The 24922-nt window shown below is 40.4% G+C and overlaps 1 protein-coding gene and 1 long non-coding RNA gene across 6 annotated transcripts in view; one reads left to right on the top strand and one right to left on the bottom strand.

Moving 5' to 3' along the window:
• Positions 1-12555, bottom strand: part of NIPBL (NIPBL cohesin loading factor) — a 123227-nt gene extending 110672 nt beyond the window's left edge. The window contains exon 1 of one of the 3 annotated variants that reach the window (XM_079994646.1): positions 11923-12549. The gene's annotated coding sequence lies outside the window, so the exon portion shown is untranslated. Of the gene's footprint in view, positions 1-11922 lie in introns of all 3 variants that reach the window. The other 2 variants (XM_079994648.1, XM_079994647.1) reach the window with 2 other exon arrangements.
• A 345-nt stretch (positions 12556-12900) lies between these two features.
• The window catches only part of LOC307226402, a 33361-nt gene continuing 21339 nt past the window's right edge, over positions 12901-24922 (top strand). For 2 of the 3 annotated variants that reach the window (XR_013843371.1, XR_013843372.1), the window contains exons 1-2: positions 12901-13596; positions 22562-22784. This is a non-coding gene — a long non-coding RNA (uncharacterized lncRNA). Of the gene's footprint in view, positions 13597-18572; positions 19261-22561; positions 22785-24922 lie in introns of those variants that run through there. The other variant, XR_013843373.1, reaches the window with a different exon arrangement.

Genomic DNA, 24922 nt, shown 5'->3' on the forward strand with positions numbered 1-24922 from the left:
ACAGGAAGAACTTTTTGAGCCCTTCTGTCCTCAGGGACACACTTATTATTATTTTAGTATTTATATGCTGCCCATCTGACTGGGTTGCCCCAGCTACTCTGGGCAGCTTTCAACGAAGTACAGTCATACCTTGGAAGTCAAACAGAATCCATTCCGGAAGTCTGTTCGACTTCCAAAACGTTCGAAAACCAAACCGCAGCTTCTTATTGGCTGCAGGAAGCTCCTGCAGCCAATCAGAAGCCGCAGAAGCCCCGGGAGACGTTCGGCTTCCAAAAATAGTTCGCAAACTGGAACAGTCACTTCCAGGTTTGTGACGTTCGGGAGCCAAAATATTCAGGAACTAAGCTGTTTGAAAAGCAAGGTACGACTGTATTAAAACACACAAAAATACTCAAAACATTAAAAACCTCTCTGAGCAGGGCTGCCTCTAGCAGAGGCAGATCTTATTCCTTGTCCCACAAAAAAGGGGGTGGACCCTCCCTGCTCTCACCTGGGAGCTTCCCTTTCTTCTCCCAGCCTCCCACCCTGGGAGATCTTCCCTTCCCTGCCTCTCACACAGGATGCTACTGAAGGAAACCTTCTTGCCTCTGTTAGGTTTCCAGGACTCTGCTCATTATACATGCTGGTATGCTTTTGGCTGTGGTGGAATATTTCCTGATTTGTGATATACATTAGAGCTTAGCTTCTATTACTGATTTTTTAACACAGCCCAAGCATTTCAGAGAGACTGTCCCTCCACTTTTCCTTTGAACTTCCTTTTTTTTAATCAATCCTGTCATTTTGGGGAAGTTTCCTCAAGTCGAAAATGCCTGTTTGATTTTCTTGACAACCTGTCCAACATGTATGTTGGCAAAATTCAACAAGTATGTTGAATTTAATAGCACTATGGTTACTGTTACAATAGGTTCAACACTTACATCTTGCACCAGGTCCTCCTAGGCATCACTTAAGACTTACGTCCAGAATCACCACTGGTTGGTTGCCCCAACTAATGGCTCAAGCGCAGTCATTCAGGGCATCTAGAAATGTTACCTGTCATGAATAGAACATGCATGTACAAGTCTATGCAGGTCACCCATTACTACCACACTTCTTTGATTTCATTCTCCATCTCAAGTCTACCCTGGACATTTTGAAAAGATAGACAATAGTATATTTCCAGTCCTAACTACTCCACCCAATCACTTCTCAGCAATTATGTGAAGTCCACCCGTTTTGGGATTTCTAGCTTGTTATACTTTATATTAGGCCTACTATATTTATTATGCCAATGACTCCAGCTCACCCATCTTGGCTCACAAGCTTCTAGCATTTGGCCTACCTCTACACACTGTCTCTTTCCAAATATCTTAGGCAGATATGTTTTACCCTACAGCGCTTTGGCTTCTCTGAATTGCTCTCATGTGCCCCTGCAGTCTCAGTGCATAGAACTATGTCTTCCTCTTTTGAATGATCAGACCAAATCATTCCCCAGAAGTAAGATTGAAAATGTTTATGATCTGGATGCTTCGCAGCTCCTGTCAGCTTCCCCTACACACTCACAAAACGTACTTCTGATGCTCCCACTCCCATCCCTACAAAAGCCTGGGGAAACCAGAGCCAAGACCAGGCCTGAAAAAGTAGGCTTGGTCCTATTTTTATGGTTTATGAGGCAATGTGCAATGTATGATTTGCCCCTTCTTCTGTGTGGAAGACTGTATATCTACTGTACACATATTATGCTTTCCCTGTTAAAAGTGATATCTTGTATATAACTAGAGGATTCTACCCTCCTTTGTATCTCATTACCTTAGAGAAAAAATGGCTGTGTACAATAAAATAGAGAAAGTCCATACTGCAGCTTCTGATTAAAAGTGAACTCTGAATCTGAAAATCATGAAGACTAAACTCTTAAATCTCTTAATATGTGTTCATGTAATTCCTTTAATATATTTCTACACAAAGCAAAAATCCTTCATATGCATGCCACCCTCTAACTTCAACATATACACAGGAGCATGTGCCCTTGATATCCTGTAATAAAGACCTGTAATGTGTGTTTTGCAAGCTGGGACTGGTGTAAGATTTACACCTGTCCTTGCAGAAGCATCTGTTTAATTGCAGAAGAATTCACCTCAACATTTACTGAAGGAGGCGTCTACCAAGTTGCAGCCAGCAAAATTTTTAAAAGTAATGGATGTCAAGTAGATTTTCAATATACCATTTAGGGAAATGTAGAGTTAACACTTTCTCACCCAGTAATAGTGAATATCTATCTTCTCTGTAAGATATATGCCTTTTTATAAACTAAAGGCAGACATTTAACCCTAATCAGGGTTCTTATATAGAGCAACTAGGGACCATGTAAAGCTCAGAAAATAATTAGCCTGAAAACATTCACCTTATTGTAATCTAAGTAAATACAAATTCAACATTTTTTCATCTACTTTCTCATATTAGAATGCAAAGAATTGCACCTTTGATTTAAGATATTTTTAGTAAGAAAATTGTTTCCAGACGTCACAGTTGTTCAGAAACTCAAACATGTTATTAGTAACAAAAGCCTGTAGTACAACCCACTATAGGCAGTGGACCTTGCTGGCCTTTGTTAATTCTCAGAAAGTTGTTCCCATAACTGAAATAAGAGTACCCATCAACTTCATGGGACTGCCAAGAACATTTCAAAACTCTGTAAAAATGTCAAAAATGTCAATATAAATAAGAATTCTATTTCTCTCAAATTGTATGACCCCTAACAAGATTTGAGATTGAAAAAAACCATGCATGAAACCATGCAGTAAGTATCTTGTTGCATCTACCATGTTCATTAATGCACATGCAATCTGATGTTCCATACAGCTAAAGTTTTAATCTAACTATACCAGTTTCTGAAGAGAATTCCCAATTCTTATAGTGCACATTTCCTACTTTAATTACAGCTAAAGGCACAGAAGAGGCTGGTAACAAACAAAAACTACTGTATCAAAAGAGGACAAAATAAACTCGAGCAAGTAAGGTTATGAAGCAGTTCTTGGATACCTTAGAAAGAAGTGCAACAAAAAGACATACCAGTTTAACTATACTGTAGTATATACCACCACATAAGCCTGTCTACTTACTCACTTAACAGGTATTGCAGGAGGGTATTTATTTATACGTATGCTCACTTTGTGCAGAAAATTCTATTTATAAAGAGGTTCCTAGTAAATTAAAAATTCACTTCAAAAGCTTCACAGGGATCATAACAGATATTTTAGAGCAGGGGTAGCTAAACTTTCTGGCTCTAGGGTCATAATCACCCTCAGCCTCGGGTTAAGTACTTAATTCCTTCTGGAGGTTCGTTCTTAACCTGAAACTGTTCTTAACCTGAAGCACCACTTTAACTAGTGGGGCCTCCTGCTGCTGCCGCGCCGCCAGAGCACAATTTATGTTCTCATCCTGAAGCAAAGTTCTTAACCCGATGTACTATTTCTGGGTTAGCGGAGTCTGTAACCTGAAGCATATGTAACCCGAGGTACCACTGTACACGTTTGCAGCTGCATGCTAGTCCTGCACAGTCTCCCCTCCTCAGATACATGCGGATCAGCTGGATGGGTTAATGCCCCTCCCTACTTTTCAAGTGATCAGTCTGATGACCAGGAAGGGGATGATTTGCCCCCTCAGAATGCTGAGCTGTCTGGAGAGTTTTTGCAATCCATTGCTGCCTCTACTTTAATTTTTTTTATCTGCTGATAAAATCAGTGCAGTTGGAGGTGGTGGGGGGAGTGTGCTAAGGAGTTGACTCTTTAGCAACCCATTTTTAAACACCACATCATGATTCCTCTAATGTGTTCTTGTATTGACATTTATCCTTGTGAAAATATTTAGTTATAATGGGAGGTGCAAAGAAAAGTTAAGATGGTTAACAGCATATAATAACATAAAGTGATATGTCTTGGCCATTGATTACGGTAAGTAAATTTAGAACCACATAGCTTCTTCTGTACCTATGCAAGCAGAAACATTTTTTCTGATTGAAAAATTTTAATAGTTTTTTAAGTACCTTGAGAGGCAATAGCTAACCTGCCTCCAACACAAGAGTTCAAAAACTTACGCATACCTGAAAAACTGTCTCACCACATTTTGCCTCTGTGCTAGATCTAGGTCACTATAGTGTTCTTTGCATGAAACATACCAAGTCTGAAGCAATTCCATAGAGTTTACTTTGCAGTAAATAATTTTACTATTCATATCCCAGCGACTTCATAAGAATCCTGCTCAGACAAAAATCTGTCTAGTCCAGCATCCTATTTCCCATGGTGGCCAACCGCAATACTGCTGAGAAGCCCACATGCAAAACATGAAGGAAATAAACCTCTCTTGCAATTGTTTCAGAAGTCCAACAGGTTAGACTGTAATCTGTCCCCACAACTTTGACAGGTGGGATTATTTTTACATCAGATGATTGACAGGCAGGTTCTGCTAGAACTCTAGTGGAATGATAGCCCATCATCTTGGAAGGATACCTGCCAGCACATTCTTCTCATCTGTGTGCATGCACATATATGTATGGTAAGAAAGGACACTATATTGTCCCTACAAAAAGTTATTAATTTTAATGTAAGTAGCCTTAACTACTGGGATAGCTTGGTATCATTTTATTAGTGCTTTGACATGCAGCCTTGCATAGGTGTTAGTAAGATAGAATAACAATTCCTTTAAATTTTCCCCTCTCCTTGAAAAGCAGTCATGGTCTGGTTGGAGAGGAAAGGCTTGATCTGGAAGAGGTAGGCAGGAAAAAGACCTGTTGCCTGGCAGAGTCAGGACAAGGACTTATCTGGAACAGAACCAGAAAGCATCACTTGGCCATGCAAGCACTCTTGTTCTGTGCCTTTCTAGCTAGGGTATGCTGGTTTAAAAAAAGGGGGGGTTCAGACATAATACGAAACCAATGTTAAAACAAGCCATAGGTTAGGGTGCAACAACGGAATGTGCAGGTGCACTTTTTAAATAACAATACAAAGTTGAAAATGAATGAACCTCAACTAAAATATGTTCACTTTTCACATGGGCTAGTCCTTCCCCCATCCACCTCACTAATATTCTTAAGAGGGTCTCTTCTCCAGTCTTCAGAGAGAAGCTGGAAGTAGGGAAGCTGTTTTAAGTGCGGAAGCACTCTGCAGTTTTAATCTGAAATCTTAGGAGCAGTACTGTGCCCAGAGGTCAGAAACTGCTCGCACTAATGAAATTCCCTGTCGCAAAATGTGCCTAGAACAATGGGAGTTTCGAATACTGAGAACATCCTCTTTAGCGTATGTAACCTGAAGCATATGTACCCCTTCTTTGTGTGCCTCCTCCACAAAATGTTCTGAGGGTGGCCACACAAGAATAGGCCTTTTCTGCAGTGGCTCCCTGTTTGTGGAATGCTCTCTCCAGGGAGATTCAGCTGGTGTCTTCATTATATACCTTTAGCTACCAGGGGAAAAACATTCCTTTTCAACCAGGCCTTTGGCTGATTGACATCTGATGACCTTTCAAATGTGTTGTGGAAGGGAGGATTCTTGATTTGTTGTTGCTCTTATTTTTACTATGCATTTTGTGGTTTTAATATTGTAACTTTATGTTGTGAAGCACCCTGAAATCTATGGATGAGGGCTGGCATACAAATTTAATAAATAATAAAATATATATATTAATGCACACAAGCAACTGAAAACAAAAGACACTATTCACATACATAAGCAATTATGGGCACACAAAGTATTCCAGTTTTTCCATCCAATCAGCTGGAGCTTTACTTGAGAGGCACCCCTTACTATCAAGGACAGCTTTTTGAATGATCCAAGGACTGCAGTGGAAATTGGAGGGAGTGGTTCAAAAGGCCCACTGGATGTGTTTTTGTTTTAAAATGAAGTTATTCAGCATTGCACAAAAGCTGCATTGTAAGCATAAGAGTAGATAACATTAATCTGCATGAAATGCTTTTGAGCTAGTTTAAAGTACTACAACACATTACTTATTATTTAAAGCTAATGTCTAGTCTTGGTAGTGTGCAAAAACTGATACTGAACTGGAACTAAACCAGAACATTAGAAAATATGGGTCAAACCAAAGAGTAGTGAAACCTATTTTTTCCCAAGGTTCAACTCCTGGGTGAAAGCTGATCATTTGAATCTCCCCCACTGTGGGGTGTTTTCAGACACTGCTCACATTTCAAACACTACTACATGGCAGCATTTTCAGAGGCTCCGCACAGTGAATAGCTGAATAGTGGTTTTGACTGAAGCATGTGTCAGTAATGAGAAGCATGAACTAATCCAATACCTGCTGCTACCAAGTACTGTTTCTCCTTCACTCCACACGTTCAGTATAGTTGCATCAGACTGCAGAAGGAGTTGTATTTCAATTTGCTATTCGTTGTAGATGGCCATGGGAAGGGCTTCAGCATTTCCCTCTTTTTAAGAATTGTACAGTATTAAGATTCTATTGTTCTGCTCAATCCCAATCTCCCTCCCCACCCACTAACATTGCCAAGTTGAAAATTCACTGAATATTGTTGGGCTTTTACCTTCTGGACATAGTCAACACAATACTGCTGCCTCAAGACTCTGCTGTGTGCCCAAGGTGTTATGCTAAAGAGGTAGGTTGTCACAAGTTAACCATGCCATCAGTCAAGCCCAGAAGGCATTTAAAAAGCCAGGGAAGGCCACTATTGTCAACATTTCTGCCATACTGGTATAGAAAAGACAGACACATGCTGTGTTTCCTACAGACAAACAGTATGGTGCTATCATGGATCTTAGCTTATGGGTGTTCTGGTTCAGAACCAGATGGAAGAGAGAGCAAAAAGGAAAACACAGCAGGGGGCGTGGACAAGTTGCTGCCATTTTAAGTTGAAAGTATGGCTCTTCCTACTTTTCACCTCCTCTAAAGAGCTGTGAACCCTTGAGAAAAGGGTAAAAAAAAGTGCACACAGCCTCAAAGGAGAGTATTTAATTTAGGGCTGCATGCAGAGCCAGCAGTAGTGCTTGGCCAACTGCACATACAGTTCAGATGCTCCTCAAGGGACAACTACTACCCACTCCAGGAGGCCAGGCTTGCAAACTGTTGGTCTACAACTCAAATTCCGAAACATCCCATGCCCCAAAAAGTATTTATACCATCTGCACAGTTTTCCACTAGCCTGCTGAAGCTGCATAAGGAGAAGTCCTGAGTGGCATACTACCCTCCTATGATAGAGCAGTGACTGCCTCCTCCATAGCCTAGCCCTAGCTCTTTTTTTCATTTCTTGGCTCCAATGCTAGATGACAGTGATATCAACAGTCATTCAAAAGTAAGGCTGAATAAGAATGTATAAAAACCCAAAATTTAAAGCACTGTTATAGAATTGTTATGAAGAAGAAGAGGAGTTTGGATTTGATATCCCGCTTTATCACTACCCAAAGGAGTCTCAAAGCAGCTAACATTCTCCTTTCCCTTCCTCCCCCACAACAAACACTCTGTGAGGTGATTGGGGCTGAGAGACATCAGAGAAGTGTGACTGGCCCAAGGTCGCCCAGCAGCTGCATGTGGAGGAGTTGAGACGCGAACCCAGTTCCCCAGATTACGAGTCTACTGCTCTTAACCACTACACCACACTGGCTCTCATTAATTACTAAAGCTAATAATTAGAAGCTATTTAAAAATAAATAAACTATAACCTGCCTTGCAAGCTGTTTTTGACCAAAAGGCAACTCATCAATATTTTTTATAAATAAGTAAAATAAATTCCAGAAGGTGATCAGGCAGGGGAGCTCTGTAAGCCAGAAGTTAGTTTCTTCATTTTGCTTTCAGGCAGTGACAGACAGGTTAGTAAAACTTTTGCTGAGTACTGCACTAGCAACTTGTGTCATTTCCAAGCCTGGTGAAATGCCTAATTTTTCAATAGCTACATCTGGGAAAACAAAATAGTAAGTCTGGAAAATCTAAAACCAAGAATGATATGAAGAAAACTACCACACTCAACTTATTTGAAAAATTATTATTATTCCCAAACTTCAGCAATATTTAGCAGTCAATGCAAATTTAAGCCCCAAGCTTTCAGCAGGGCTAAAAAGTTCCTAAGCTCATGCAAACTTGCAGCAGAATGGAATTATGCTAACTGGATGCTTTTGAAGGCAAAAGAGGGTGAGATTATTTTTGCTAATTCCCCCTGCAGTCATCTGTACCTTCAAAACATCTGTTCTGGAAGGTCAGGAGACTCCCTGGGAAAATGAAGTGATGGTGGCTGGTGGGGTGGGTGGGTGGGTGGGTGGGAAATGGGCAAAGATCACCTCCCCTCTTCCTCTAACAGAAGACTTTCAGATAATGGAAGAGCAATTCTGCATCCAACCCATGCAATTTCCCCAGCCCTGTCCACAGTCATATATACAAATGCCTTACAATGGAAAACTCCAATTCTGACTTGAAAACATGGAAGCAAGTCACACCAGTTCCAATGGAACCTATTTCTAAGCAGATCTGTTCAGAACCAATGCTTAAGAAAGCATTTCGAAGAATCACTAACTTGCATACTTAAGTCCAGTAAAGATTTCTATACTGCAAAGTACAGTATAACACTAAATTACTAATCTCTAAAAATGCCAATGTAGGTTAATGAAATAATTTTATTCACAGTAAATTATTCACCCTACTCAGCATTAACTAGTTTCATCATATGTATAAAGTATACAAGATGTGAATGGGCACATCTTATTGCCCATTTAGGATTAGAAGTGCATTGTCCTGGGCACCAGATACAATAAAGGGGCATTGTCCTTGACCTAGATTGAGTGCATATATGGCATTGATTCCACACTTAATCCATGCAGTTAGAATGTATGTCATTTCAACAAAGTAAATGGGGAGCAAAAGTGTGTGGGCATATGGTAGTGCCAGAATGTGTAGCTCCAATGTTAGAATAAAGGTTTAAACTAATTTGTTAACTTTTTTCTTAAATTAAAACTATTAAAAATAGAACACATGTAATACTCTGCTAAAATGCAGTTACCTGTGACACAATTTAAAGTTTTACACACCATTTAAAATGCATCCCTATATGTGCAGTTTTCAAAAAACACATTCACCATTCCCAAATGCTTAGAGAAATTGGGGGGGGGGGAGAGAGAGCAGTGTCTTTTTGATAAAATGTAAGGCTTACACAAGTAAAATCCTGTTCACAAGCCAGTATATGAATCATCTCCTTTTCATTAATTTTAACAGAACTGAATCAGTTTCAATTTAAGATTATATATTTGCAAAATTAGATATGTTTTATACTTTGTTAAAACAAAGTACAGTAAGTGTTTTAGCACTTATTTTATTTTATGAACTTTTCATTAAAAAACTATTCAAGAACTAAAAAAATGGAAAGTGTACATCATATATAAATTTTTAGGAAGCAAGAAACAAAGATTTGCTTATTAGCTAAGGCATCCTAATCACACATATTTAACCAAGAAATTCAATGAAGAAATAATTGTTCAGTATTTCTAGAGACTATTTTAAGTTTTCTGTCCACTGCTTGGTATTTTTTAAAAAAGCTGGAGACTTTGTAATCTCATATAAATAAAAATAAAAATATGGTCAAATAATAATACAAATCATAGAATACATGTAGAAAAAGTCTGCTGAATTTTCCATATTCCATATATTACATGATCACCTTCAAAACACACAAAATCTTTGAATAAAGTAAAAGACAGCAGTAGGAGAATGTGTGGCTATAGGAAATTAGTTCATAATTAAATCTTGAACTAAAATAAATAACTTGCTGGAATTATACAAAATGTGATCAGAAACATCTCGCAATTTAAGCAAAATCATATTGTGTGTAACTTAAGTGACAAAAGAATTATCAGATCTAGTGTCGCTTTCTGATGATGAAAAACAATCAAGTACAACTATTTTCCATACAGTCCTTTCTTTCCTGTAAACTAGACCTATGCCTCTACATACACCACAGCTTAGGGAAAACAAAGATTCAGTTACACACACGGGCACAATTAGAAACGACATGTCTCGCTCAGCAATTCATAAAGTTCAGAAATAAAAGCTGCTTTTTCAAACTGAAAATGGTTCCTCTCCCGTGCATATAGGCCTGAGGCCCTGTTGCAAACAGTGTCTAACAGGCCCAGGCAGCACAAAGACAGGAATGGCAGATTAGTGGGAGGGAGGGAGGCCAGGTTTGGGGCTCAGCAGGATCTTCAAGCTTTTTAAAATTCAAACTGCTGCCTGACCAATACAAATCACGGACACATTGCTGACTACTACACAGATTCACAGCATTAAAAACACGCCTTCTGTGTGACAGCTATATTAACGTCACTATATTAACATGTATGAGGAGCCATAAATTCACAATAGTACTCTATGAACAACAACAAAAGTTACTTTACTTATGAGAAGCACTAAATAACAGCTAACTTCCAATACAAATACAACACTTACAACATCATGAAAGCTAGCACTATGAAATGTTGCTATGCTCTAACCATCATTGAAAGACATCATTTGGCAACTAGCAATATAAAAATAGCTATCACAACCAGATGAAATGTAGTTCTTCATAGCTATGCGGAACAATTTCATTCTATTAAAACAACATTTATAAATCTATAATTTCCAAAATATTCTATATGTATCTTTTAAAATGCTACATATGCTACCGTTTAATGTTAGGAGGCTTAACAAACTTTCAGATAAGTGACAGAGGCATCACCCAATTACACAAACAGCCTGGACGCAATCAATACCTATGGATTTGAAATTGATCTACTTTCGTTTTTAAAATATTAAAACTTCAGTCTAATTCTGCACAATTTTGACCCATTTCTCAGCCCAATCCTAAACATGTTTACTCAGAAGTATGCTGCATCGACTTCAGTAGCACTTCCTTCAACATGTATGTTTTAGGACCGCAGGCTTAACTACAATTGATGAGGAGATTCCAAATTTAAGGTTTTTGGCCTTTACAGTGGCAATCAACCACATAGATGTTTAGGCATCCGTGGTTGCAAAGTATCAACGTTTTAGTTCCCATGGAGCAACAACAGCTAACTATTTATCTTTTTATGGAAAGCGAGATGGAAAAAAGGGAAATAAAGGTGGCACACGCTGCAGCCAGTGTACGTTGAGAGTTGGGCAGGTGTTTGCGTTCTGTCAGTCATCCAGAAAGGGCTACCTTTATTTTATCAACGCAGTAGTAGTAGCAGTAGTAGTAGTGAACGCATTCGAAAGGCCTTGCACAGAGCCAGCGACAATTAATCACCTCTCCAGCCAAACAAATTTGCCGTGTACACTCCAACTATCTGAACCGTCGGGATTGAGCAACGAAGGTTCGAAGGAAACATAGTTGCTGCCAACCATACACAGGGAGCGCGTGGGAGCGCCCGTCTCTCTCTCTCTCCGCCACCCCGCGCGATTTGGCTGGGACCTTTTCTTTCCCCTCCTTCCTCCCTCAGCTCAGCCCGCCGGTGTGAAGTTGTAAATATGGCACAGGTTCGGTGCCCCGGCCTCTGCTCCAACTGTATTGTTTCCTCCTCCCCGCTCTTGCTCTCGGGCGCCGAGGCCTGTCACACAGGAGCCACCTCGCCTCTCTAATCCCCGAGCTGGAGTGAACGCGCTGGCCGCTGGGCCTGCGCCCTCCTCCGGGCTTGGGCTCCTCCAGCAGCTCGGCAGAAACCATTCTCTCCTCCGCCAAACCCCGGGAGGAGGCGGAGGCGGGGAGAAACGTGAAAACACCCCCCACCCCTCGGCTGCCACTCATTATTTCTCTTCCCCTCACCCCCGCCGCCCCACTCCTCTCCTTTTTCCCACACCGGCCGAAAAGGCTAATTCCCCTGACTGGGCCGCCTCGCCTAAGAGGAGGCCCAGCTCGCGGCTTCCCTTTCGCGGAGGAGGAGGAAGAGGAGAAACCTGAAAGGGGGGGAAGAGGGGGGCTTTTACCTGAGCAAAACACCGTCTGAAGCCAACCGAAAGCCAAGCGGTGGCGGGGGGGGGAAGGAGGAAGGAGAAAAATCCGCCCCCCTCCCTCCTCAGAGGATCCGCCGCTGGGCCGCCGCGGAGCGAGAGGAGGAGGGGAGATAATATAACAACAATAATCCGGGCCGGGAGGGGGGCTGGCTCCTCTTCCGTCTCCTCCTCAGTGCAGCGAACATGTAGAGCCGGGGACGGGCGGGAGCGGCCGAAGCGAATCCCTTAAGTCGCCGCCGCCGTCGTCGTCTTTGCCGTCCTCCCCGCCGCCGCCGCCGCCGCCGTCCTCTTCTTCTTCTTCTTCTTCTTCCTCCTCCTCCTCCTCTTCTTCTTCTTCTTCCTTCCCCTCCTTGCCGTCGTCCTCCCACCAAGCCCGATTCACGCCGCCAACATCCACACGGGCCGGGGCCGAGCCGGATTCGATAAACACCTCACGCACCGAACGACCGACCGACCGACCGACCAACCCCGGGAAGGGAGGGAGGAGAGGAGCGAGCGAGCGGGAGGGAGGGAGGAGGGAGGAGGGGGAATCTCCTCTGCCGCGGCTTGTTCCTTCTCTTCCGCCGCCGTCACCACCGCCGCCGCCTCTCCGCCTCCTCTGTGTACGCGGGCGGGTGGGGCGGGGCAGGGAGGGGACTGCTTAGGCCACGGTGAGTCGGTACCGGGGAGGGAGGAGATGGGGAGGGAGGAGAGAGAGAAGAGAGAGAGGGGAAAAGGAGCCTGCGTGAATGTGAGCGTCGGTCTCGCTCCCTCTCAGAACAAAATGCCGACCGGAAGTGCAGCTGTAGGAATGACTCCCTCCACCGGCGCCAAACACCAACAACCTCCCCTTTTTCTCTCTCCCTCTCCTTCTTCTGTTGCTGCTTCTGTTTCGCTTGCTCACTGCTTTCCTGCCTGCCTAAGCCGAGAGATCCATCCATGCACTCGCTGGGGAGCCTTTTCAGTCTGATGGCAGCTCCGAGTTGCGTATATGGGTGCTTTGCTGTTCTCTTTTTATCCGTTTTTCTTTCTTTCTTTCTTTCCCCCACTCCTCTCTTTTGCTGTATGTATATACGGAAGGCTGGAGTTTGCAAATAAAGGCCTGATGTTACGAGGAGAAGATCTACGAACTGTCAAGATGAGGCACACGACTGAAATACTTCAGCAAAATAAATTGTCCATTTTTTTCTATCTTTTAAAAATGATAAAAGCCACATGAAGAGGATTGAAAATACGAAGAACTCCCAAGGAAGAGGATGAGTGGAAATTTAGAAAAGGGGGGTGGGGGAATACCTGCTGCATTCTTTCATATCCAGATGGAATATTGGAAGCTTGTTTCTGCTTACGCCTGGTTTTCTTTTATTAAATTTCTCGTTCGTGCTTGCATGTGTGCTTTTATAAGGTGTTGATCCTGATCGCCATATCGTCGGATTTGAAGTTCTCACTGCTGAAAATTCTGGTTTCCAGATGGGCATGCTTTTCCAAAACCGTGTTTTCTGAAATAGCGTTGAGGGGGGAATCCGTGATATTGAAATGAAGGCTCCTTCGCTGGAAAATTGAGATGGTTGTTGACAGATTTCTTGCAAATAGTGTAATAATGGGTTGAGAAGGCAGCCTTGGAAGAAGGGGACATTGACGGACTTGAAAGCCTATCTATTTTCTCTTCAGGTAAATTGTTTTAGTTTGTGAGATTATGGAATAGGAACGAAATGGAATTCATATAAATTGGCTTAAATGCCTGCTTTTTTCCAGTGCTTTGGAGCTCTCAAACTCCCCAAATATAATCAAGGTGCCAATTTTTAAATACAGTATTTCTACTTGAGTCAGTTTTCCATAATGCTCAGAGCTCAACCTCATGTAGTTGTTTGAATGTAGTAATCCAGGGCCACCCTCTGCCAGAAATTAGGCACTATGGCCCTGTTTCAAAAGAGCACATACAAACAAGATGTTCTTGTGTGTAGATGGGTATAGTTTTAAGGGTATAGTTTTAAGATTATGCATATTGTGCTATAGGAATATGATTTTAGCTACTTGTAACATTCTGGGTTGTAAGTCTTTGAATATAAGGAAATAAATATACATATACTCCAGATTTAAAGACCTAGAATCCTGCTACAGTTAGTCATGACTAATGCCATACACACTTACCTGGGAATGATTCCCACTGAACACAGTAGGACTTCCTGACTAAATATGTGTAGGATCATATTGGACATGAAAATTCAGTTTCATTTGTTTCAAAGAGATTTAGTAAAGACAAAATTAGACATATTTGCCAGGTAGTGACCCAAACGTGTTAGGTATCATTTATCCTGAAAAATAATTGCACAGTTTGTAGAGAAGAGACTAACTTTTTAAATTGTATGTGTTTTCAAGTATTATTACAGGTAGCAGGTCCTAGATACCAAAGCAGTAGTATACCCACAAGCAGATTGTTTCGGTGCAGAAACTTAGGGGTAACGTATTTCTCCATTAACTAAAAGTGTCATTAAATTCTTCGTTTACTATATGTTTGGGAATTATGGTATGGTGAATTTTTTTGATAAAAAATCCAGAATACCTGTCTTGTATAAAATATATAGGTTAAAATGTTATGAATTTAATTTCTTCACATAAGATGTATTCTGAGAAAAATGTTGGTAAAAAGTATTTGCGGGCAATTTAAAGTATGTTGCAAAAAAAGCATAAGAATTAATCTCATATTTCATCTGTAAATTATTTACAAGCTAAATACTTGTTTGGTCATAAACCGTATGTAGTTGTGCTCTTAAATTTAAATTTAGGGTGTTACTTAAATAAACCTAAGTAAATTCATGGACCTAACTTAGTCATATTCATTAATTTCAGTGGGTCTACTCTGAGTAGTACCACCCTCTACAGGTTTTCATTCAGTCAGGTCTATACATTAAAACATAGTTTGAAGACTATAACAAAACAAGTTTAGTTAAATGTGGTTTTCTCAAATATTGAAATATTAATATATTTTAATAAGGCAGATCCAAAAAATATCTGCTCAGATACACTTTGCCTTGTGCAGTCAGGATTTCCTTTTTAAAATGTAGACTGTTCATACTAAGTATAAATGTAAAGAGCCAAATTGTGCCCTCCTGTGGAAAAAGCACAAAAAGCCCAGAAAACTTTTGAGTTATTTCTAGGCAACCTTAGCAGGAAATTCCCTTATTTGCAGAACTGTATTCTGAAAATGAATCCAGAAACAGACACTAACATATCCATGCTGCCCTGTAATTAATACAGAAATCAGCACCGCTCTGAAAGTTTAGATGCAGGGTGAACAACATAAATACTGTACTGAGCATCATATATAATATCATGAGTTGCAGAGCTACAGCCTATTTACAAAGTTGTTTCTGAATGTATTAAGCATATTATTACCTGGTGACCAAAGCTCCTAGACCTGTTATACCTTTTGCATAATTTAATATAAGAATTTCAATTTAAAAAAAAATTCTATTGAAATTGATACTTCTAAAGGTAAAGGACCACTGGACGGTTAAGTCCAGTCAAATTTGACTATGGGGTGCGACGCTCATCTCGCTTCAGGCCAAGGTAGCTGGCATTTGTCCACAGACAGCATTAAGGGTCATGTGGCCAGCATGACTATACCACTTCTGGCACAGCAGGACACTGTGACGAGTGCCAGAGTGCACAGAAATGCTGCTTACCATCCCGCTGCAGCGGTTCCTACTTATCTACTCACGTTGGCATGCTTTGAACTGCTAAGGTTGGCGGGAGCTGGGACAGAGCAGCAAGAGCAAACTCCGTCACTCGGATTCAAACCACCAAGTGGGTGGTGCTGCGGTCTAAACCAGGGGTCAGCAAGGTTTATCTTGCCTGGGCCGGATCGGTCCGGCAGAGATCCCTCCCTGGGCTGGATCATGCGCCCGTGCAATTTTCGGCATCTGTGTCTGCGCAGACACAATTTTGAATTTCTGCGCATGCGCAGGTTTAATTTCTGGCACCGCAGAAGCGGGTCCCTGTGCCACACTGCGCCAGTTTATCACAGCACGTGAGCGGGCAGCTCTGTTTGTGGGCCGCTTGAACGACCTCTGCGGGCTGCTTCCAGCCCATGGGCCTTAGGTTGCCGACCCCTGATCTAAACTACTGAGCCTTTTGTTACTTCTAGATGTCAGAAACATTACACCAGTCGTATCAGTAGTACAAAATGAGTAATACCCTCACTAAGAGAGTGTTGAGTTGGAATACCAAAATCTGGGTTCAAATTCTTACTTGACTCTGAAATTCACAGTGTAGCCTTGGGCAAGTTAACCAAGCCTAGCTTGCAAGAAGCCCAAATAATAGTCCTTTACTTTAAAGGTAAAGACTCAGGCAACAGCATTCATGAACACAATACATTTTTTTAGTCTTTAAGGTGTCACATGATCCTTTTTGTATTTGCTTTTATACACTAACACACCTAACCCACTGGAATTTGCAATTTCACAGGATAAAGTGCTATTCTAACCTTGGGATACAAATGGAGCAATTTAAGTGCAACAAAGAGTTTTCTGGCGCCATAAAGACTAACAAGTTAAAATACATTTAACTTTTATTTAGATGGTAAATAGCTAATCCATATACTACTCTAATGCTTTTCAACTACTACAGTGACAACTTGACTGGTACAAACCTACATGTCCAATATTTTATAATAAGGTTTTCACTCATTGCATACCTGCTTTGCTTGCCTTACATGTACAAATGTATCAACAAATAGCTTTTTAGACTGGAATATAATCTGGAATTGAAGATGATTAATTTGCATTTGTATAGCGTTTTGCAAGTTTAGGAAATACTTGGGTTAATGGAATAATTTAAAGTAATAAGAATTGAGTGTTATCTAAGATAGTTTCATAGTTACTTTGTGTAAATATGTCAAAATATTCATGCAGCGGAGCAGAAAAATATTCTTTTTTTTTCTTTTTTTTTGCATTTTGAACACATTCTTCTATTTGTCATGGTGTAATGTTTTTAGAATACAATAACCCTCTTTGGACATTTAATTTCCCCACACAATTAATATCCCATGAGAAGGAGTAGGACTCTATCATGTCCTTGGGTCTGGGCCTACTTTACCACCCTCCATGCCCGGGGGGGGGGGGTGACACCTTCTCCTGAATTCATGCAACTGGAAAAGGACAATTGAAATTATCAAGCGGCTGGAGCAATTCCCCTGTGTTGAAAACATCATTTTGGGCTTTTTTCATTTGAAAAGGAAGGGTTATTAGGAGACATTATATTATGCATACTGTGGAGAAAGTGAAATTTTTCTCACTTTCTCATAATACTTGGGGCCATCCTATGAAGCTGAATGTTGGAAGTTTCAGACAGAAAAACATTTGTATTTTCTTACCTTTTCTTGCTTCCTCCTTACCTTGTCATAAATTTGTGATTCTTTATTCTTCCACAAAAATGCTGCACTGCAAATCCATGTTTTAGGTAATAATACCTAAAATAGAATGTTTAAAAGTTTTAATATGTGATAACAGTGCTTATAACCGACTCTCAATTTCCCTTGAACAATGAAAAACCAGTCACCAATTGCTAATAATGGTGAGATTTTAGTCATTCTCAGAGTAGATGTACTGAAATAAATCGAGTCCAGTAACTTGTCCATTTATTTCAGTGAGTCTATTCTGCATCTAGTACCTATAAATTTTTTATCTGAGAAAAATTCTAGATTGCATAATATCATAAAAAAATAAGCAGCATTCAAATATACGATAAAACAACATACAAACATTAAAATCCTGAATTGATTTAAGTCTGAAATTCTATATACACTTGCATGATGGTAAGCTCCATTGAATTTAATGGTTCTTAATGGGTCTTACTTCTGAGTAGACATCCATAGCACTACATTATTAAAATTTTCAGCCATTCTGGAAGCACATAAACAAAAGGCCCATCATTAGGTAAACCCATATGATCCAGCCAAACATCTCAGAGTACCTTTAAAAAAAAATCAAAAATATTTAAATCCTATAGAACTTAGCAAGGATTAAGAGAACAACTGCCCCATAGGACTTCAGAGAACTAATTTCACGTGATTAATCATTTTTTTAAAAAAACGAAACCCACAACTATGTGTTTTACTCATTTTATATTAGGTGTGTTTAGAAATTACTCTCTCCTCACCTGCTCATTGCCTTCATTTACTCAGAAGGTAATCCTTATCTCTCATATGGGCTGAATATCTAATGCTTGCTCATTAAATACACTTCAAAACCACCTTTTAATTACAAATACGCAAAGCAGTGAACAACATTTAAGCAAATGTCCCTCTTGATAGTTCCCTTTTTTATCTCATTATCACGAAGAAAATCTGGAAATTACCCTTGCTTGAATTGTAGGGGGGGGGGGGCGGCGGGAATAGTGATATTGATGTCAAATGGCGCTCCCAACAGACCTTACAATATGCTATATCCTCAAAATAATTAAGAGGGACTCATAAAGTCTCCTAAGATATAACTATGAAGCCCTGTAAGATTTCCAGAGTGGCCCTTTGACTTGAAGAAATCCTTCGCCTTTCTATTCCCCTCAGACTACGGACTGGGCCACTGAACTCCTTTTAGGAAAGAGTCCATATTTGCCCTCAAATATTTACCTCAGGTTTGACCATTTTATTTCATAGATGTATACTTTAACATTTTTACAATGGTATTATGGATTCATTTATAACATTTTTTAAAAAAGAAATATGCAAATTAATGGGTAACAATAAGCCATCTTCCTTTTTTATCTGGGTAATGGTACGGTCCAGTGAAGTTTCTCTCAGGAGTATGAAGAAAAATGATTCTGTTTCTTCTGTTGTGCCAAAGCATACAGAACCCAAGAATCAGACAGCTAGATCACACTTAATATGAGATTTTAAAGAAATTATTGGCTTTTAAAGATTCTCATAGTCTTTTAAACATTAATTTGTGTATTCAGAAACATATGTCACTCCATGATGTGATTTTTTAAAAAACAGAACTGCTATTTAAAAAAAATAAACCCAAAAAACCATAACAACATAAAGAATGTGATTTGTAATTTAAACACATACACATCCTTTTTCATGTAATATATGCAGTTCTAGACATTAATGTTCATTAATGCTTTATGCACTCTAGTGTTTTGAAAAACATTTTTCATGCTTTTTGTCTAATATCACCACTAGGACACATTTTCCTTAGGCAGACAGTACTTTATATCTCCCATTAACTAAGTTTCAGTTCTTTAAAAAGTAAATTAAGAAAATAAGATGAAAAGTCTGGTACCCAGTAATTCATATCAGACGTGCAACCTGATCCCATGCTTGTTTACTCAAAAGTAAGTACCACTAAGAAATGGAGTCTACTCTCAAGTCAGGCTCAACTCATTAGCCACACTTGGCTAACAGTCAGTCCCACTGAACATGATGGGACTTTTTATCTGAGAAAGACAGAGGATTGAGCTGTTAGGCTATATTCCATGAATCGTGTACCTGTAACTTCAAATCACTGAAGGGGAAACTGCAGATATTTATGTAAAAGTGACTCCAGTTTAATTATAATAAACAAAAGATGAGAGGTGTTTGGTAATGCCTTTTACTTTAGCAGAACACATGGCATATGAACAGCCATAGCTAATGGGGTGGGGAAACTCAAATCTTTTGACATCCCTTTGGATGTTACAAATAACTACAAATATGTAAGGGGGGGTGTTAACATGTATTACAGATGGAACAATTCGTTTTCATCTAACTTTCTTCAGAGTTTTTTTATTTATTTATCCCCCATTTTATTAATTAGATTTTCACATCCCACTTTTCCTGGTAGGAGCTCAAGACAGTGTTGACTCCCCCCCACACACTTTATCCTCATAATAACCCTGTGAGGTAGGTTAGGCTGAGAAATAGTAGCTGGCCAAGGACACCTAGTGAGCTTCATGGCTGAGGGGGGATTTGATTGGGGGTCTCCTGAGCCCTAGTCTGACACTCTAACCACTATACTATCCTGACTCTTTTAGAATAGTCTTTTAAAAATCAAATGCTGAATCTTAAAAAAAAAATACTGAAGTTTTTTTGGCCAGCAACAGCATCTACAAGCCCAGCATTGGTGTTCAGCATACGGGGGCAATTGCTACCAGCCACACACTCCAGCAGGGGATAGCTGAGCTGATGCTTTGCCTAGATGTCTGTCACCATCCCCAGCCATCACTTGGCAGCGACTCCACCAGGTGTGCTTACCTGCCAGGGTATCACTGTAATGGCCTGGGAGCTAAAGGGATACTTAGCTCAGGTGGGTGCCTGGCAGCTGCCACATTTAATCTCTAACAGTGCTGTGGAAGATAAAATGTGTCAGCTACAAGCTGCTAATCAGTGGTCACTTGTCTCCTAGCTCTTTACATCACTGCCAACAGGTAAGCCTACCTGACTGTTTACTTGTTTGGGAGAGGGGAAGTCTGGCAGTACCACCAATAGAAACTCATCCAGTGTTCCTAAAACCTGGAGCAGGGCCTAAATACCTTTCATCAAAGGTTACTAGTATGGCTTAATTATACTTTGCATTTACACTCTTTCCAATGTCCAAATGTTTGACAAACCCCTCCAACAAGGTCTCATCATGCAAGCTGCAATCTGAACCATGTCTACTCAGAAGTAAGTCCAATTGAATTCAGTAGGGCTTATTCATGGGTAAGTGGACTTTGAATTGCAGTCTAAATTGCCAACAGTCCATATATAGGTGATACAATCTAATGAAAACGTTATATGTGGCTGCAATCTCACTTCTAACTGAAGCAATGACCACAGTGATGGATGGGGAGCATGAAGGATAGAGAAAGTAGAGTTTTGTGAAAGGGGGTTGAAATGGAAGAGGGAGCACATCATTTGTTGTTTTGTGAAGTATCTAACCTGCCATTACAATATGAAAAATAATCAGTGCTAGTAGCAGTTGTATGGAATGTTAAATCCTTAACTGTCCTGATAAAGGAGATCCACAGCTGCAAATGAGCAGTGAGAGCAAGTGACAGACAAACTGGCTTAAAAAAGAAAACCCCACATATGCTTTTATACCATTCTATAATGTTTCATGGGGACGCAGGTGGCACTGCGGGTTAAACCACAGAGCCTAGGGCTTGCCGATCAGAAGGTCAGCGGTTCAAATCCCCGTGACATGGTGAGCTCCCGTTGCTCGGTCCCTGCTCCTTCCGACCTAGCAGTTCAAAAGCACATCAAAGTGCGAGTAGATAAATAGGTACCGCTCTAGCGGGAAGGTAAATGACGTTTCCGTGTGCTGCTCTGGTTCGCCAGAAGCGGCTTAGTCATGCTGGCCACATGACCCGGAAGCTGTATGCCGGCTCCCTTGGCCAATAAAGTGAGATGAGTGCCGTAACCCCAGAGTTGGTCACGACTGGACCTAATGGTCAGGGGTCCCTTTACCTTTTATAATGTTTCATAGGTTTTCTGCTTTGGCTGAATCACCACTGCTTGGCAACAAAATCTGGGGTTTTTTTGAGGGGGGGTTGGTACTGATTGTTTTTCTTCAACCATCTGATTTACCATGTGATATGTGCTTAATATGAAAACTGACAAGTACAGCTTTTTGAAAGCTGAGGCAGTGGGTTTGACAGACAGTGCCAGTGAGCAGCTTCAGAGCATAACAGCTCCCAGCTATAACGTTAAACAGATAAAGATGCTATCAGCACTCATGATTCTGTTCTACCTGAAGATACATAACATATTGAATTGCAAAAAAGTTTTGCTCACCTGAAGGATCCCAGAGCGCATTGCGTACCATTGTGATGGTGCCTCCTGCAGGATCCCCTATTTCCTGTGCTACTCAGGGAAAGGGGTATTGGAAAGGGAGTATTAGAAGTGGTGGGCCACCCTACGTCCTGTTCTGTCTGAGGGGAAAGTGTTCCTAGCAAACACAGTGTACCCCTATGCTCAGTCCACTCTTCCACTTTAAACAAGTCATTGCTACCAGATAAAAGGGGAGAGTGTATATACCAGGCTACCCCTTATGAATCAGCTTAAACTCTCCCCTGGGGTCTCCCTGAAGCCTCTCAAGGTAACACAAGATATGGTTTCCAGGCATGAGAGTGCTTACAGCAAGCTGAGACTACATAGGTTTATGAAAGAAGATAAAAGTTTATTAGAATCATAGAGTTGGAAGGAAACCTGAGGATCATTTAGTCCTACATCTGCAATGCAGGAATATGCAACTGTCCCATATGAGGATTGAACCTGCAACTTTGGCGTTGTCACCACCACGCTCTAACCAACTGAGCTATCTAGGCTGATGATGGAAAATAGTTTTAAGATGGAAAATGGTTTTAAAAGTTGCAGAAGTTATAGAAAAGCAATATATTCCCATTTAGATCAAAATAACAAACTAAAGTAGAATAAAACATCTTCCATGGGTGAATTGTTTCATACCCTATTCTTAAAACAACTCTCTAAGTAGGTCAGTTATCCCCATATTGCAGATGCAGGGCAGAGGCTGAGAGGTTGTGGTTTGCCTAATGTAGCCTAGAGAGTTTAAGGCCAAGGTGAAATTTGAAGCAGGGGACCTAAGTTCATTGTTCATATTCTTAGCTGCAATGGTTCACCAGCTCAATGCTATATTTATACCTTTCTTCTGATTAGGGAAATCCCCATTCTGTGATGGGAAACATTGATTGCAAATATATCAGCACTTCTGCTAGCTTTGTAGTGACATTCACCTTCTAGAGAGAAGATTTGCATTCATCAAATAATCTTGATAACTATACAAGAACCAACTTGGATGAAGTGGATAAATGTTGGGCAAGAGTGGGTGAGACCCGCATTCAAGTCCCTGCTTAGTCACATAGCCACCGCATAGCCTGGGGTAAGTCATGACCTCTTTCCCTAACCTACCATACATGCCAACTGGGGGGAGGAGGAGGCAGAAATGTCAAATAAATAAAGCAAAACCAATGGTGTAGAAAGACAAGCCGTGGTATTTTCAGAGTACTGCAACCTTTGCAAGTTGTCATAGGACAGGACTAGTCCTCACTGCGAGACATGAGGTTACAGGGAACCAGGCAGAGGGTCTTATTGGTAGTGGCGCCCACCCTGTGGAATGCCCATCAGATGTCAAGGAAATAAACAACTACCAGACTTTTGGAAGACATCTGAAAGCAGCCCTGTTTAGGGAAGTTTTTAATGTTGACCTTTTAGTGTGTTTTTAACATCCTGTTGGAAGCCGCCCAGAGTGGCTGAGGAAACCCAGCCAGATGGGTGGGTATAAATAATAAAATTATTATTATTATTCCTGTTCCACACCAAAAAAATGATTTGAAAATGTTCCAAGGAACTTCAGATAGCTGCCATAGACATCAATGGAGAAATCAATGACTTTGATGTAGTACCTGCCCTAAAAAAAACATAAAAATGGAGGAAGAAACCCAAGTCAATGAGGACTGAGAATGCTCACTAGACACTAAATACAGACTTTGGGGTCAGTTGGGGGGGGGACAGAAAACTGGAAGGAAGAATGGATTGGAGTAGCTGAAACCATGAACAGAAGATGTCCATACTGCATAATTTTGTTGCTGGGTCCTGCTTGCAGAAGCCCTATATGTGGCAAAGCATTCTAGAACAGGGGTAGCCAATATTTTGTCTACCAGATGTTGTTGGACTACAACTCTTTTCATCCCTGACCCATTGGCTATGCTGGCTGGGGCTGATAGGAGTTGTAATAGAACAATATCTGGAGAGCATTCCATTGCTATCCTGTTCTAGAGTGCCAGTGAAGCCACAAAGGTTTAGGTAATTGCTCATCCTCAAAATGGACTCTTGAGCACTATAATGTGTCCAGTGTTTTCTCAATATAAGACATTGTAGGATATGGGTGGGGAATTTACAGCTCAACAGATATTGCTGGACTACAACTCCCATCATCCCTGAACATGCTGGCTGGAGCTGATGGGAACTGAAGTCAGTGACAGGTCCCCCTTCCCTGGTCATAGAGGAAGTTCAGTAGTGGTGAATAAGATGTCTTTCTGACATTGCTGATTTTCACACTAAGAACCTCCTGAGAAGATCCCGAGGAATCCCAGGGTTCTTAGGAATAGTTTGAAAACCACCAATTTAAGACACTGGAGAATACAATTACTGTATCAGTGATTTTTTCACTATTCACTCAGATTGTTTATGCTCTTCCTTCCATAGCATGTGATCAAAGAGTGTGTCATCAAAAGCATATAATCTGAATGTGTATGTTGCTGAATATCATACATACAGAAAGTCATGGATTCCCAGTGTATTAATTATAAATGCTAGGAAGCTATACCTATTTGTCACTAGATCCACTGAATTATAGCAAAACTCATTAACTCAATGTCTAATGAAATCAGTATGGGTCCTCCTTGCAGCCATATTCCAACATAGTATCTGATAATCTGTGAGGTTGGCAACATACTTCTGAATAAAAGTTTTAATACTGAGAGAGGCAAAAAAGTGACAAGAATTTGAGCTTTTATACAATTTAAATATTATTCTGTACTTCTCATTAATTCCAATGAGGTTTAAATAATGGTTCAATGGTACATTTAAGTACTGGTCTGGCAGTACATCTTTATAATTACATATTGTGATTAATAGCTGTTTCTATTATACAACATACTATTTTAAGGAATAGCCATGTCTGTTGAAAGTAGATAAAATGTTGACAAAAGTACTTTAAATAGTAATAGCCCTTTAGTGATTTCCTTCAGCAGTAATTTTTATTTATTCAGAAAGTGCAGTGTATAAATAAGGCATATAAGAAACTGAGGACTATTTTAAAAGCCTTGTAGAAGTGCTCACGTTACAGCAACAATTATTATTCCCCCAGAAACACTAGTTTATGGCATATGGAAAATTGTTTCTTCTTCGACAAATAAGTTTTTATTAATTTTCCAATATTCCCCCCAATGATAGCCAAATTATAACAATATCAATTAATTTGGAAAATTGTTTCTTAATCAGGTATCTAGGTGTTTT

This window comes from Podarcis cretensis (genome assembly GCF_951804945.1).
Source record: "Podarcis cretensis genome assembly, chromosome: 11".
Classification (NCBI taxonomy): Eukaryota; Metazoa; Chordata; class Lepidosauria; order Squamata; family Lacertidae; genus Podarcis; species Podarcis cretensis.